The sequence below is a fragment of the Petromyzon marinus genome, chromosome 17 (assembly GCF_048934315.1).
Source record: "Petromyzon marinus isolate PM22_M1 ecotype Great Lakes invasive population chromosome 17, UKy_Petmar_22M1.pri1.0, whole genome shotgun sequence".
NCBI lineage: Eukaryota > Metazoa > Chordata > Hyperoartia > Petromyzontiformes > Petromyzontidae > Petromyzon > Petromyzon marinus.
This window is the reverse complement of record NC_133683.1, coordinates 8,912,272-8,925,350: the sequence shown is the minus strand read 5'-3', so window position 1 is coordinate 8,925,350 and position 13,079 is coordinate 8,912,272. Positions and strand designations below refer to the sequence as shown.

At 48.3% G+C, this 13,079-nt stretch overlaps 1 protein-coding gene across 10 annotated transcripts in view; it reads left to right on the top strand.

Annotated features, from left to right (window-relative positions):
* Positions 1-13,079, top strand: part of LOC116943384 (uncharacterized) — a 326,779-nt gene that overhangs the window by 76,561 nt on the left and 237,139 nt on the right. For 6 of the 10 annotated variants that reach the window (XM_076067591.1, XM_076067590.1, XM_076067589.1 and 3 more), the window contains exon 1: positions 9,702-10,445. The exons of 2 other annotated variants lie outside the window; for them this stretch is intronic. The gene's annotated coding sequence lies outside the window, so the exon portion shown is untranslated. Of the gene's footprint in view, positions 1-9,701; positions 10,476-13,079 lie in introns of those variants that run through there. 2 more of the 10 variants (XM_032956230.2, XM_032956229.2) reach the window with 2 other exon arrangements.

Sequence of the window (13,079 nt, the reverse complement as noted above, 5' to 3'; positions counted from 1 at the left end):
TCACACTGTTATAACATGGAATGCGCACCCTTACGACGTGGAACTTACATTGTTATAACGTAGAATGTGCACCGTTACGAAGTGGAACTCACATTGTTATAACCTGGAATGCGCACCGCTACAACGTGGATCACACACTGTTATAATGTGGAACTCACACTGTTATAACGTGGAATGTGCGCCGTTACGACGTGGAACTCAGACTGTTATACCGTGGAATGTGCGCCGTTACGACGTGGAACTCACACTGTTATAACGTGAAACTCACACTGTTATAACATGGAATGTGCACCGTTACCACGTGGAACTCACACTGCTATAACGTGGAATGTGCACCGTTATAACGTGAAACTCACAGTATTATAACATGGAATGTGCACCGATACAACATGGAACTCACACTGCTATAACTTGGAATGTGCACCGTTATAACGTGAAACTCACACTGTTATAACGTGGAATGCGCACCATTACGGCGTGTAACTCAGACTGTTATAACGTGAAACTCACACTGTTATAACGTGGAATGTGCGCCATTACGACGTGGAACTCACACTTTTATAACGTGAAACTCACACTTTTATAACGTGGAATGCGCACCATTACAACGTAGAATTCACACTCTTATAACATGGAATGCGCACCATTACAACGTGGAACTCACACTGCTATAACGTGGAATGCGCACCGTTATAACGTGGAACTCACGCTGTTATAACATGGAATGCGCACCGTTACGAAGTGGAACTCGCATTGTTATAACGTAGAATGTGCACCGTTACGAAGTGGAACTCACATTGTTATAACCTGGAATGCGCACAGTTACAACGTGGATCACACATTGTTATAACGTGGAACTCACACTGCTATAACGTGGAATGTGCACCGTTATAACGTGAAACTCACACTGTTATAACATGGAATGTGCACCGTTACAACGTGGAACTCACACTGTTATAACGTGCTATGCGCACCGTTACAACGTGGAACTCACACTATTATAACATGTAATGCGCACCGTTATAACGTGGAACTTACACTGATATAACATGGAAAGCGCACCGTTACCACGTGGAATGCACACTGTTATAACGTGGAATGCGCACCGTAACGACGTGGAACTTACACTGCTATACCGTGGAATGTGCACCATTACAACGTGGATCGCACACAGTTATAACGTGGAATGCGCGCCGTTAAGATGTGGAACTCACACTGTTATAACGTGGAATGCGCACCATTACGACGTGGAACTCAGACTGTTATAACATGGAATGCGCACCGTTTCGACGTGGAACTCAGACTGTTGTAACATGGAATGCGCACCGTTACGACGTGGAACTCACACTCTTATAACATGGAATGCGCACCGTTACAACGTGGATCGCAAACCGTTATAACATGGAATAGCCATCGTTACAACGTGGAAGTCACACTGCTATAACGTGGAATGCGCACCGTTATAACGTGGATCGCACACTGTTATAATATGGAATGCGCACCGTTACGACGTGCAACTCACATTGTTATAACAGGAAATGCGCACCGTTACAACGTGGAACTCACACTGTTATAACATGGAATGCGCACCCTTACGACGTGGAACTTACATTGTTATAACGTAGAATGTGCACCGTTACGAAGTGGAACTCACATTGTTATAACCTGGAATGCACACCATTACAACGTGGATCACACACTGTTATAATGTGGAACTCACACTGTTATAACGTGGATCGCACACTGTTATAACGTGGAACTCACACTATTATAAAATGGAATGCGCACCGTTACAATGTGGAACTCACACTATTATAACATGGAATGCGCACCGTTACGATGTGGAACTTACACTGTTATAACGTGGAATGCGCACGGTTACAACGTGGAACTCACACTGTTATAACATGGAATGCGCGCCGTTACGACGTGGAACTCACACTGTTATAAGGTGGAATGCGCACCGTTACAACGTGGAACTCAGACTGTTGTAACATGGAATGCGCACCGTTACAACGTGGAACTGACACTGCTATAACGTGGAATGTGCACCGTTATAACATGAAACTCACACTGTTATAACGTGGAATGCGCACCTTTTACAACGTGGAACGTACCATGCTAAACCGTGGAATGTGCCCCGTTACAACGAGGATCGCACAGAGTTATAACGTGGAACTCGCACTGTTATAACGTGGAATGCGCGCCGTTACGACGTGGTACTCACACTGTTATAACGTGGAAAGCGCACCGTAACAACGTGGAACTCACACTGTTATAACTGTTACAACGTGGATCGCACACTGTTTTAACGTGAAATTCGCACCGTTATAACTTGGAACTTACACTGTTATAACATGGAATGCGCACCATTACAACGTGGATCGCACACTGTTATAACGTGGAATGCGCACCGTTACGACGTGGAACTCACACTGCTATAACGTGGATCGCACACTGTTATAACGTGGAACTCACACAGTTACAACGTGGAACTCACACTGTTATAACGTGGAATGTGCACCGTTACTACGTGGAACTCGCACTGTTAAAAAATGGAATGCCCACCGTTACAACGTGGAACTCACACTGTTATAACATGGAATGCGCACCGTTACGACGTGGAACTTACACTGTTATAACATGGAATGCGCACCGTTACAACGTGGAACTCACACTGTTATAACGTGGAATGCGCACCGTTACAACGTGGAACACACACTATTATAATGTGGAATGCGCACCGTAACAACGTGGAACTCAGACTGTTATAACATGGAATGCTCACCATTGTAACGTGGAACTCACACTGTTATAACGTGGAATGCGCACTGTTACAACGTGGATTGCACACTGTTTGAACGTGCAATTCGCACCGTTGTAACGTGGAACTTACACTGTTATAACATGTAATGCGCATCGTTACGACGTGGAACTTACACTTATATAACATGGAATGCGCACCGTTACGACGTGGAACTCACACTGCTATAACGTGGATCGCACACTGTTATAACGTGGAATGCGCACGGTTACAACGTGGAACTCACACTGTTATAACGTGGAATGCGCGCCGTTACGATGTGGAACTCACACTGTTATAACGTGGAATGCGCACCGTTATAACGTGGAACTCACACTGTTATAACATGGAATGTGCTCCGTTACAACGTGGAACTCAAACTATTATAACGTGGAATGCGCACCGTTATAACGTGGAACTTACACTGTTATAACATGGAATGCGCACCGTTACGACGTGGAACTCACACTGCTATAACGTGGATCGCACACTGTTATGACGTGGAATGCGCACGGTTACAATGTGGAACTCACACTGTTATAACGTGGAATGTGCAACGTTACAACGTGGAACTCACACTGTTAAAAATGGAATGCGCACCATTACAACGTGGAACTCACACTGTTATAACGTGGAATGAGCACGGTTACGACGTGGAGCTCACACTGCTATTACGTGGATCGCACACTGTTATAACGTGGAATGCGCACCGTTACAACGTGGAACTCACACTATTATAACATGGAATGCACACCGTTACAACGTGGAGTTCAGACTGTTATAACGTGGAATGCGCACCGTTACAATGTGGAACTCAGACTGTTATAACGTGGAATGCGCACGGTTACAACGTGGAACTCATACTGTTATAACGTGGAATGCACGCCGTTACGACGTGGAACTCACACTGTTATAACGTGGAATGTGCACCGTTACAACGTGGAACTCACACTATTATAACATGGAATGCGCACCGTTACAACGTGGAACTCACACTGTTATGACGTGGAATGCGCACCGTTACAATGTGGAACTCAGACTGTTATAACGTGGAATGCGCACGGTTACAACGTGGAACTCATACTGTTATAATGTGGAATGCACGCCGTTACGACGTGGAACTCACACTGTTATAACGTGGAATGTGCACCGTTACAACGTGGAACTCACACTATTATAACATGGAATGCGCACCGTTACAACGTGGAACTCACACTGTTATAACGTGGAATGCGCACTGTAACAACGTGGAACTCACACTGTTATAACATGGAATGCGCGCCGTTACAACGTGGAACTCACACTGTTATAATGTGGAATGCACACCGTAACAACGTGGAACTCAGACTGTTATAACGTGGAATGCGCACCTTTTACGACGTGGAACTTACCCTGCTATACCGTGGAATGTGCACCGTTACAACGTGGATTGCACACAGTTATAACGTGGAACTCACACTGTTATAACGTGGAATGCGAGCCGTTACGACGTGGAACTCACACTGTTATAACGTGGAATGTGCACTGTTACAACGTGGATCGCACACTGTTTTAACGTGGAATTCGCACCGTTATAACGTGGAACTTACACTGTTATAACATGGAATGCGCACCATTACAACGTGGATCGCACACTGTTATAATGTGGAACTCACACTGTTATAACGTGGAATGCACGCCGTTACGACGTGGAACTCGCACTGTTATAACGTGGAATGCGCACCATTACAACGTGGAACTCACACTGTTATAACGTGGAATGCGCACCGTTTCGACGTGGAACTCAGACTGTTATAACGTGGAATGCGCACCTTCACAACGTGGATCGCACACTGTTGTAACATGGAATGCGCACCGTTACAACGTGGAACTCACACTGTTGTAACGTGGAATGCGCACCTTTTACGATGTGGAACTTACACTGCTATACCGTGGAATGTGCACCGTTACAACGTGGATTGCACACTGTTATAACGTGGAACTCACACTGTTATAACGTGGGATGAGCGCCGTTACGACCTGGAACTCACACTGTTATAATGTGGAATTCCCACCGTTACGACGTGGAACTTATACTGATATAGCATGGAATGAGCACCGTTACAACGTGGAACTCACTGTTATAACGTGGAATGTGCACCATTACAACGTGGGTCGCACACTGTTATAACGTGGAACTCACACTGTTATAACGTGGAATGCGCACCGTTTCGACGTGGAACTCAGACTGTTCTAACATGTAATGCGCACCGTTTCGATGTGGAACGCAGACTGTTATAACATGGAATGCGCACCGTTACGACGTGGAACTCACACTGTTGTAACATGGAATGCGCACCGTTACAACGTGGAACTCACACTGTTATAACGTGGAATGCGCACCGTTACAACGTGGAACTTACACTGCTATACCGTGGAATGTGCACCGTTACCACGTGGATCGCACACTGTTATAACGAGGAACTCACACTTTTATAATGTGGAATGCGCGCCGTTACGATGTGGAACTCAGACTGTTATAACGTGGAATGAGCGCCATTACGACGTGGAACTCAGACTGTTATAACATGGAATGCGCACCGTTACAACGTGGAACTCACACTGTTATAACGTGGAATGCGTACCATTACAACGTGGAACTCACACTGTTATAACGTGGAATGCGCACCGTTATAACGTGGATCTCAGACTGTTATAACATGGAATGCGCACCCTTACGACGTGGAACTCATACTGTTATAACATGGAATGCGCACCGTTATGACGTGGAACTCACACTGTTATAACATGAATGTGCACCCTTACGACGTGGAACTCACAATGTTATAACATGGAATGCGCACCCTTACGACGTGGAACTTACATTGTTATAACGTGGAACGCGCACCGTTACAACGTGGATCGCACACTGTTATAACGTGGAACTCACACTGTTATAACGTGGAATGTGCGCCGTTACGACGTGGAACTCACACTGTTATAACGTGGAATGCGCACTGTTTTGACGTGGAAATCAGACTGTTATAACATGGAATGCGCACCGTTACAACGTTGATCGCACACTGTTGTAACATGGAATGCACACCGTTATAACGTGGAACTCAGACTGTTATAACATGGCATGCACACCGTTATAACGTGGAACTCAGACTGTTATAACATGGAATGCACGCCGTTACAACGTGGAACTCACACTGTTATAACATGGAATGCGCACCGTTACAACGTGGATCGCACACTGTTGTAACATGGAATGCACACCGTTATAACGTGGAACTCAGACTGTTGTAACATGGAATGCGCACCCTTACGACGTGGAACTCACACTGTTATAACATGGAATGCGCACCATTACAACGTGGATCGCACACTGTTATAACGTGGATCTCACACTGTTATAACGTGGAATGCACACCGTTACGACTTGGAACTCAGACTGTTATAACATGTAATGCGCACCGTTATAACGCGGTATCTGAGCAGTCGACATCGAAAACTACTTTTGGAACTGCGCGCCTGAGCGGTACAGTGAAACAGTACACGGAATGATACAGCAACACAGTGGTGTACCCTCAATAAGTTGTCCTGGAATCTCCTTGTGTGTGCCTACGGCGTATCTTGCCGAACTTGGTTGTTCCATGACATATATGCGCGGCACTTTTCAGGAACGCATCGGCCGTGTTAAATGAGGACGGTTCCATCACTCGCCACGTAGCGGCGGCTAACCATCAGATGCAGTTGTCACCCCTTGCACTTGCTTTCTTTTAGCTAAACTCATTTATTTTTTTCTGCCTTTTTACTCTTGCTCTCACTTCCTCGCTTAAACGCTGTTATACACCGAAATTAAAATTCAATTAAAAAAAAACTACCATCACAAACGAAGGCAAAAATAGCTCAAAAGGCACTGGCACTTGAAGAGTAAAAAGCCTTAGGCAAGTGGAATCGCTAGAGCGGAGGGCACAATCCAGTAAGCGTGCCGTGAAAGTAAAGTGCCCCCCTTGTCGTGATGCGATGTTGCGACGTCTCGAATAGTCCCGGGGAAATAAGTGCGCCAAAGTTGAACTGGTGTCCAAATATAAAATGGCGAATGGTCGAATTTCCGCGAAATAAACGAATCCGCAAATGAAGAGGTTTTACTGTTATGGTGTTAAGTGGTGTAATCAAATTGTTTAGAGTAGTGGTGTGAGTGTCTACTGTAGTGGTGTAGTGTATTGACGGCGTGTATCCCTGCAGGGGTGTGCTGTAGTGGGGGTGGTGGTGTGGGGTGTAGGTGACTAGATCACATTCCCGATGCCTTCAGTGTGGGTTTGGTGAATGTGCCCTCAGTTGGTCTGGCGCGTGCGTGCCGACGATGAGGCTGGTGGCTGCTGAGTGTCGTCGGTGATGTCTGCCGAGTTGCAGGAGAGTCGTGTGTCTGGTGCCAGTGAAGTGGTGTCTGGTGAGGGTTAGGCGGTTGACTGGTGAGTGGTGGTGTCGTGGGAATGGTGAGTGGTGTCTGGTGAGTGGTGCCTGGTGAGTGGTGTCTGGTGAGTAGCGTCTTGTGAGTGGTGTCTGGTGAGTGGTGTCTGGTGAGTGGTGTCTGGTGAGTGGTGTGTGGTGCCAGTGAAGTGGTGTCTGGTGAGTGGTGTCTGGTGAGTGGTGTCTGGTGAGTGGCGTCTGGTGAGTGGTGTCTGGTGAGTGGTGTGTGGTGCCAGTGAAGTGGTGTCTGGTGAGTGGTGTCTGGTGAGTGATGTGTGGTGCCAGTGAAGTGGTATCTGGTGAGTGGCGTCTGGTGAGTGGTGTCTGGTGAGTGGCGTCTGGTGAGTGGTGTCTGGTGAGTGGTGTCTGGTGTCGTGGGAATGGTGAGTGGTGTCTGATGAGTGGCGTCTGGTGAGTGGTGTCTGGTGTCGTGGGAATGGTGAGTGGTGTCTGATGAGTGGCGTCTGGTGAGTGGTGTCTGGTGAGTGGTGTCTGGTGAGGGGCGTCTGGTGAGTGGTGTCTGGTGAGTGGCGTCTGGTGAGTGGTGTCTGGTGAGTGGTGTGTGGTGAGTGGCGTCTGGTGAGTGGTGTCTGGTGAGTGGCGTCTGGTGAGTGGTGTCTGGTGCCAGTGAAGTGGCGTCTGGTGAGTGGTGTCTGGTGAGTGGTGTCTGATGAGTGGCGTCTGGTGAGTGGTGTCTGGTGAGTGGCGTCTGGTGAGTGGTGTCTGGTGAGTGGTGTCTGGTGAATGGCGTCTGGTGAGGCTCAGGCGGTTGACTGGTGAGCGGTGGTGTCGTGGGAATGGTGAGTGGTGTCTGATGAGTGGTGTCTGGTGCGGGTCAAATGTGAGGCGAGTGCCTGGTTGGTCACTGATAGTGGTGTCTGGTGAGCGGTAAACAGGCCACCTCGTCAGGTGGTGAGTGTCTGGTGAGTGTTGGGGGTGGCCAATAGAAGAGGGGGCAGAGTTCGTGGTGGAGAAACCAGTAAGGGGAGAATTGTTGAAGTAATAGGAATGAGCCGATGGAGAAGATAACCCCGTCGTTTATCGGACGCGCTGGCGTGGGGTCATCACGATTCACATTCCTTCGTTAAACCACTGCTGGATGAAGGCTTCCCCACTCCGTGTCACTCAATGAGAGTGTTTCGCCATACTTCACCACGCTCGTAAGTGCGGCTTTTGTGAAGGGGTGGCCAATGGAACAGGGGTGAAAGGGGTGCCTCACCACTGCGCCACCACTCCTCTAATTTTTTGTAAACTTATATTTGGTTGATATTGTGACTTTGCTGCTGTTTTTCGTATTCTATTTATCACATGCGATGTGTGTTATTTTGTTTGTGATACGTTTTAAAAGAAACACTAGCATTGCCGTCTCACCTAAGTTTTCGTAAAGTTTACCTGGCCATGTAGAGACTGCAGAGAAAGCCTTTGTACTGACACCTCATAACCCATCAAGTCTGGAGGGAAACCCTCTGTGCTGACACCATGTAACCCATGAAGTCTGGAGGGAAACCCTCTGTGCTGACACCATGTAACCCATCAAGTCTGGAGGGAAACCCTCTGTGCTGACACCTAACTCATCAAGTCTGGAGGGAAACCCTCTGTGCTGACACCTAACTCATCAAGTCTGGAGGGAAACCCTCTGTGCTGGCACCTATCTCATTAAGTCTGGAGCAAAACCCTCTGTGCTGGCACTTAACTCGTATAGTCTGGAGGGAAACCCTCTAAGCTGACACCTAACTCATCAAGTCTGGAGGGAAACCCTCTGTGCTGGCACCTATCTCATCAAGTCTGGAGGGAAACCCTCTGTGCTAACACCACGTAACCCATCAAGTCTGGAGGGAAACCCTCTGTGCTGACACCTAACTTATCAAGTCTGGAGGGAAACCATCTGTGCTGGCACCAAATTAATCAAGTATGGAGGGAAACCCTCTGTGCTGACACCTAACTGATCAAGTCTGGAGGGAAACCCTCTGTGCTGACACCTAACTCATCAAGTCTGGAGGGAAACCCTCTGTGCTGGCACCTAACCCATCAAGCCTGGAGGGAAACCCTCTGTGCTGACACCACGTAACCCATGAAGTCTGGAGGGAAACCCTCTGTGCTGACACCATGTAACCCATCAAGTCTGGAGGGAAACCCTCTGTGCTAACATCACGTAACCCATCAAGTCTGGAGGGAAACCCTCTGTGCTGACACCATGTAACCCATGAAGTCTGGAGGGAAACCCTCTGTGCTGACACCATGTAACCCATCAAGTCTGGAGGGAAACCCTCTGTGCTAACACCACATAACCCATCAAGTCTGGAGGGAAACCCTCTGTGCTGACACCACGTAACACATAATCTTAGTTCTTTCGGTAAAGTCACGTTGAAGGGAAACAATAAAATAATAAAATATATATAAAACAATAAAAATTCTCACGACCGTTTGTGTTATGGTCGAAACGTCGTGAGAATTTTTATTGTTTTATATATATTTTATTATTTTATTGGTTCCCTTCAACGTGACTTTACCGAAAGAACTAAGAATATGAATTACTGCAGTCACGAAAGCTTTAAATCAAAATTTAACCACGTAACACATCAAGCCTGGAGGGAAACCCTGTGTGCTAACACCACGTAACCCACCAAGCCTGGAGGGAAACCCTCTTTGCTAACACCACATAACACCACATAACCCATCAAGTCTGGAGGGAAACCATCTGTGCTGACACCACGTAACCCATCAAGCCTGGAGGGAAACCCTCTGTGCTAACACCACGTAACCCATCAAGTCTGGAGGGAAACCCTCTGTGCTAACATCACGTAACCCATTAAGTCTGGAGGGAAACCCTCTGTGCTGACACCACGTAACCCATCAAGTCTGGAGGGAAACCCTCTGTGCTGACACCACGTAACCCATCAAGTCTGGAGGGAAACCCTCTGTGCTGACACCACGTAACTCATCAAGCCTGGAGGGAAACCCTCTGTGCTGACACGGTGGTCCGGTCCTCGCGTCAGGGTTTGGGGGTCGAGAAGGCGGAGTTTCGCCTCCCCCTCTCTTCCTCTCACCTCCTCCTCGTCGTCGTCTCTCCCTCTCTCGTTCGTCGACCCCGGAGCCCGAACCCGGGACTCGAACTCATGACCCGGAGCGAGCGGCGCGGATTTTGCGGAGGTGCAACAGAGCGAGAGAGAGAGACAGTACACGAGTGAGTTGGCAAAGCAGTGAGAGAGTGTGTGTAAGTATGGCTGTCCATGTGTGTGTGTGTGCGTGTCACACACACACATACACGTGTCCGCCTGTAACTGCCGCGTGTACACGCGTGTACGTGTGTGCAGCACACGGCGCAATCCGTGTATAGACGTGTACACGTGTTCGAGTGTGTACACGTACAGCATAAGTAATGTACAGCATAGTTCATATCCTGCACCCGCATCTGTGTACACGTGCATGTGTGCATGGTGTGTACTCTACAGCGAGTGTACACGTGTGTGCATGGTGTGTGTGTGTGTGCATGGTGTGTGTGTGCATGGTGTGTGTGTGTGCATGGTGTGTGTGTGTGCATGGTGTGTGTGTGCATGGTGTGTGCGTGTGCATGGTGTGTGTGTGTGCATGGTGTATGTGTATGGTGTGCGTGTGCATGGTATGCATGGTACTCGTGTGCATGGTGTGTACTCGTGTGCGTGGTGTGTACTTGTGTGCGTGGTGTGTGTGGTGTCTGTGTGCATGGTGTGTAATCTACAGTAAAGTTACACGTGCACACTCGTGGCTGCTCACAACACTTGCTCCAACAGTACAAGCGCGCGTGTGTGTACAAGTGTCTGTTATTTGCTTTGAATCTATACCTACGTGACTTTACCGAAAGAGCCAAGAATATGTCTATACAAGTGTTTGTACACACTGCAGAGTACAAGTGTGTACTGTATTTACAAGAGCACACACGGCTTGTATTGTGTAATTTGTACTTTAAAACTCCGTCACCCTCGTTCGAAAGGCTGCACTTTTAAAAGTTTAGTTGCATTTTATTTGAGCGTTTTGCGTGCGTCTCCGTCGCCTACCGGGAAGCTTTGCTGAGTCTTGTGTCACCAGAGCCTGGGGCGCTGCACCGTGCGAGCGGCGTGTGTCAGTGTGTACCCTGTGTGTGTCTGTGTGTACCCTGTGTGTGTGTCTGTGTGTACCCTGTGTGTGTGTGTCTGTGTGTACCCTGTGTGTGTCTGTGTGTAACCCTGTGTGTGTGTCTGTGTGTACCCTGTGTGTGTGTCTGTGTGTAACCCTGTGTGTGTGTCTGTGTGTACCCTGTGTGTGTGTCTGTGTGTACCCTGTGTGTGTGTCTGTGTGTACCCTGTGTGTGTGTCTGTGTGTACCCTGTGTGTGTGTCTGTGTCTAACCCTGTGTGTGTGTCTGTGTGTACCCTGTGTGTGTGTCTGTGTAACCCTGTGTGTGTCTGTGTGTACCCTGTGTGTGTCTGTGTGTAACCCTGTGTGTGTGTCTGTGTGTACCCTGTGTGTGTGTCTGTGTGTACCCTGTGTGTGTGTCTGTGTGTACCCTGTGTGTGTGTGTCTGTGTGTACCCTGTGTGTGTGTCTGTGTGTACCCTGTGTGTCTGTGTGTAACCCTGTGTGTGTCTGTGTGTACCCTGTGTGTGTGTGTCTGTGTGTACCCTGTGTGTGTGTCGGTGTGTACCCTGTGTGTGTGTCTGTGTGTAACCCTGTGTGTGTGTCTATGTGTACCCTGTGTGTGTGTCTGTGTGTACCCTGTGTGTGTCTGTGTGTAACCCTGTGTGTGTGTCTGTGTGTAACCCTGTGTGTCTGTGTGTACCCTGTGTGTGTGTCTGTGTGTAACCCTGTGTGTGTGTCTGTGTGTACCCTGTGTGTGTGTTTCTGTGTGTACCCTGTGTGTGTGTCTGTGTGTAACCCTGTGTGTGTCTGTGTGTAACCCTGTGTGTGTGTCTGTGTGTAACCCTGTGTGTGTGTCTGTGTGTACCCTGTGTGTGTTTCTGTGTGTAACCCTGTGTGTGTGTCTGTGTGTACCCTGTGTGTGTGTCTGTGTGTACCCTGTGTGTGTGTCTGTGTGTACCCTGTGTGTGTGTCTGTGTGTACCCTGTGTGTGTGTCTGTGTGTACCCTGTGTGTGTGTCAGTGTGTACCCTGTGTGTGTGTCTGTGTGTACCCTGTGTGTGTGTCTGTGTGTAACCCTGTGTGTGTGTCTGTGTGTACCCTGTGTGTGTGTCTGTGTGTAAACCTGTGTGTGTGTCAGTGTGTACCCTGTGTGTGTCTGTGTGTACCCTGTGTGTGTGTCTGTGTGTATCCCTGTGTGTGTGTCAGTGTGTACCCTGTGTGTGTGTCAGTGTGTAACCCTGTGTGTGTGTCTGTGTGTACCCTGTGTGTGTGTCTGTGTGTAACCCTGTGTGTGTGTCTGTGTGTACCCTGTGTGTGTGTCTGTGTGTACCCTGTGTGTGTGTCAGTGTGTACCCTGTGTGTGTGTCTGTGTGTACCCTGTGTGTGTGTCTGTGTGTAACCCTGTGTGTGTCTGTGTGTACCCTGTGTGTGTGTCTGTGTGTAAACCTGTGTGTGTGTCAGTGTGTACGCTGTGTGTGTCTGTGTGTACCCTGTGTGTGTGTCTGTGTGTATCCCTGTGTGTGTGTCAGTGTGTACCCTGTGTGTGTGTCAGTGTGTAACCCTGTGTGTGTGTCTGTGTGTACCCTGTGTGTGTGTCTGTGTGTAACCCTGTGTGTGTGTCTGTGTGTACCGTGTGTGTGTGTCTGTGTGTAAACCTGTGTGTGTGTGTCAGTGTGTACCCTGTGTGTGTCTGTGTCTGTGTGTACCCTGTGTGTGTGTCTGTGTG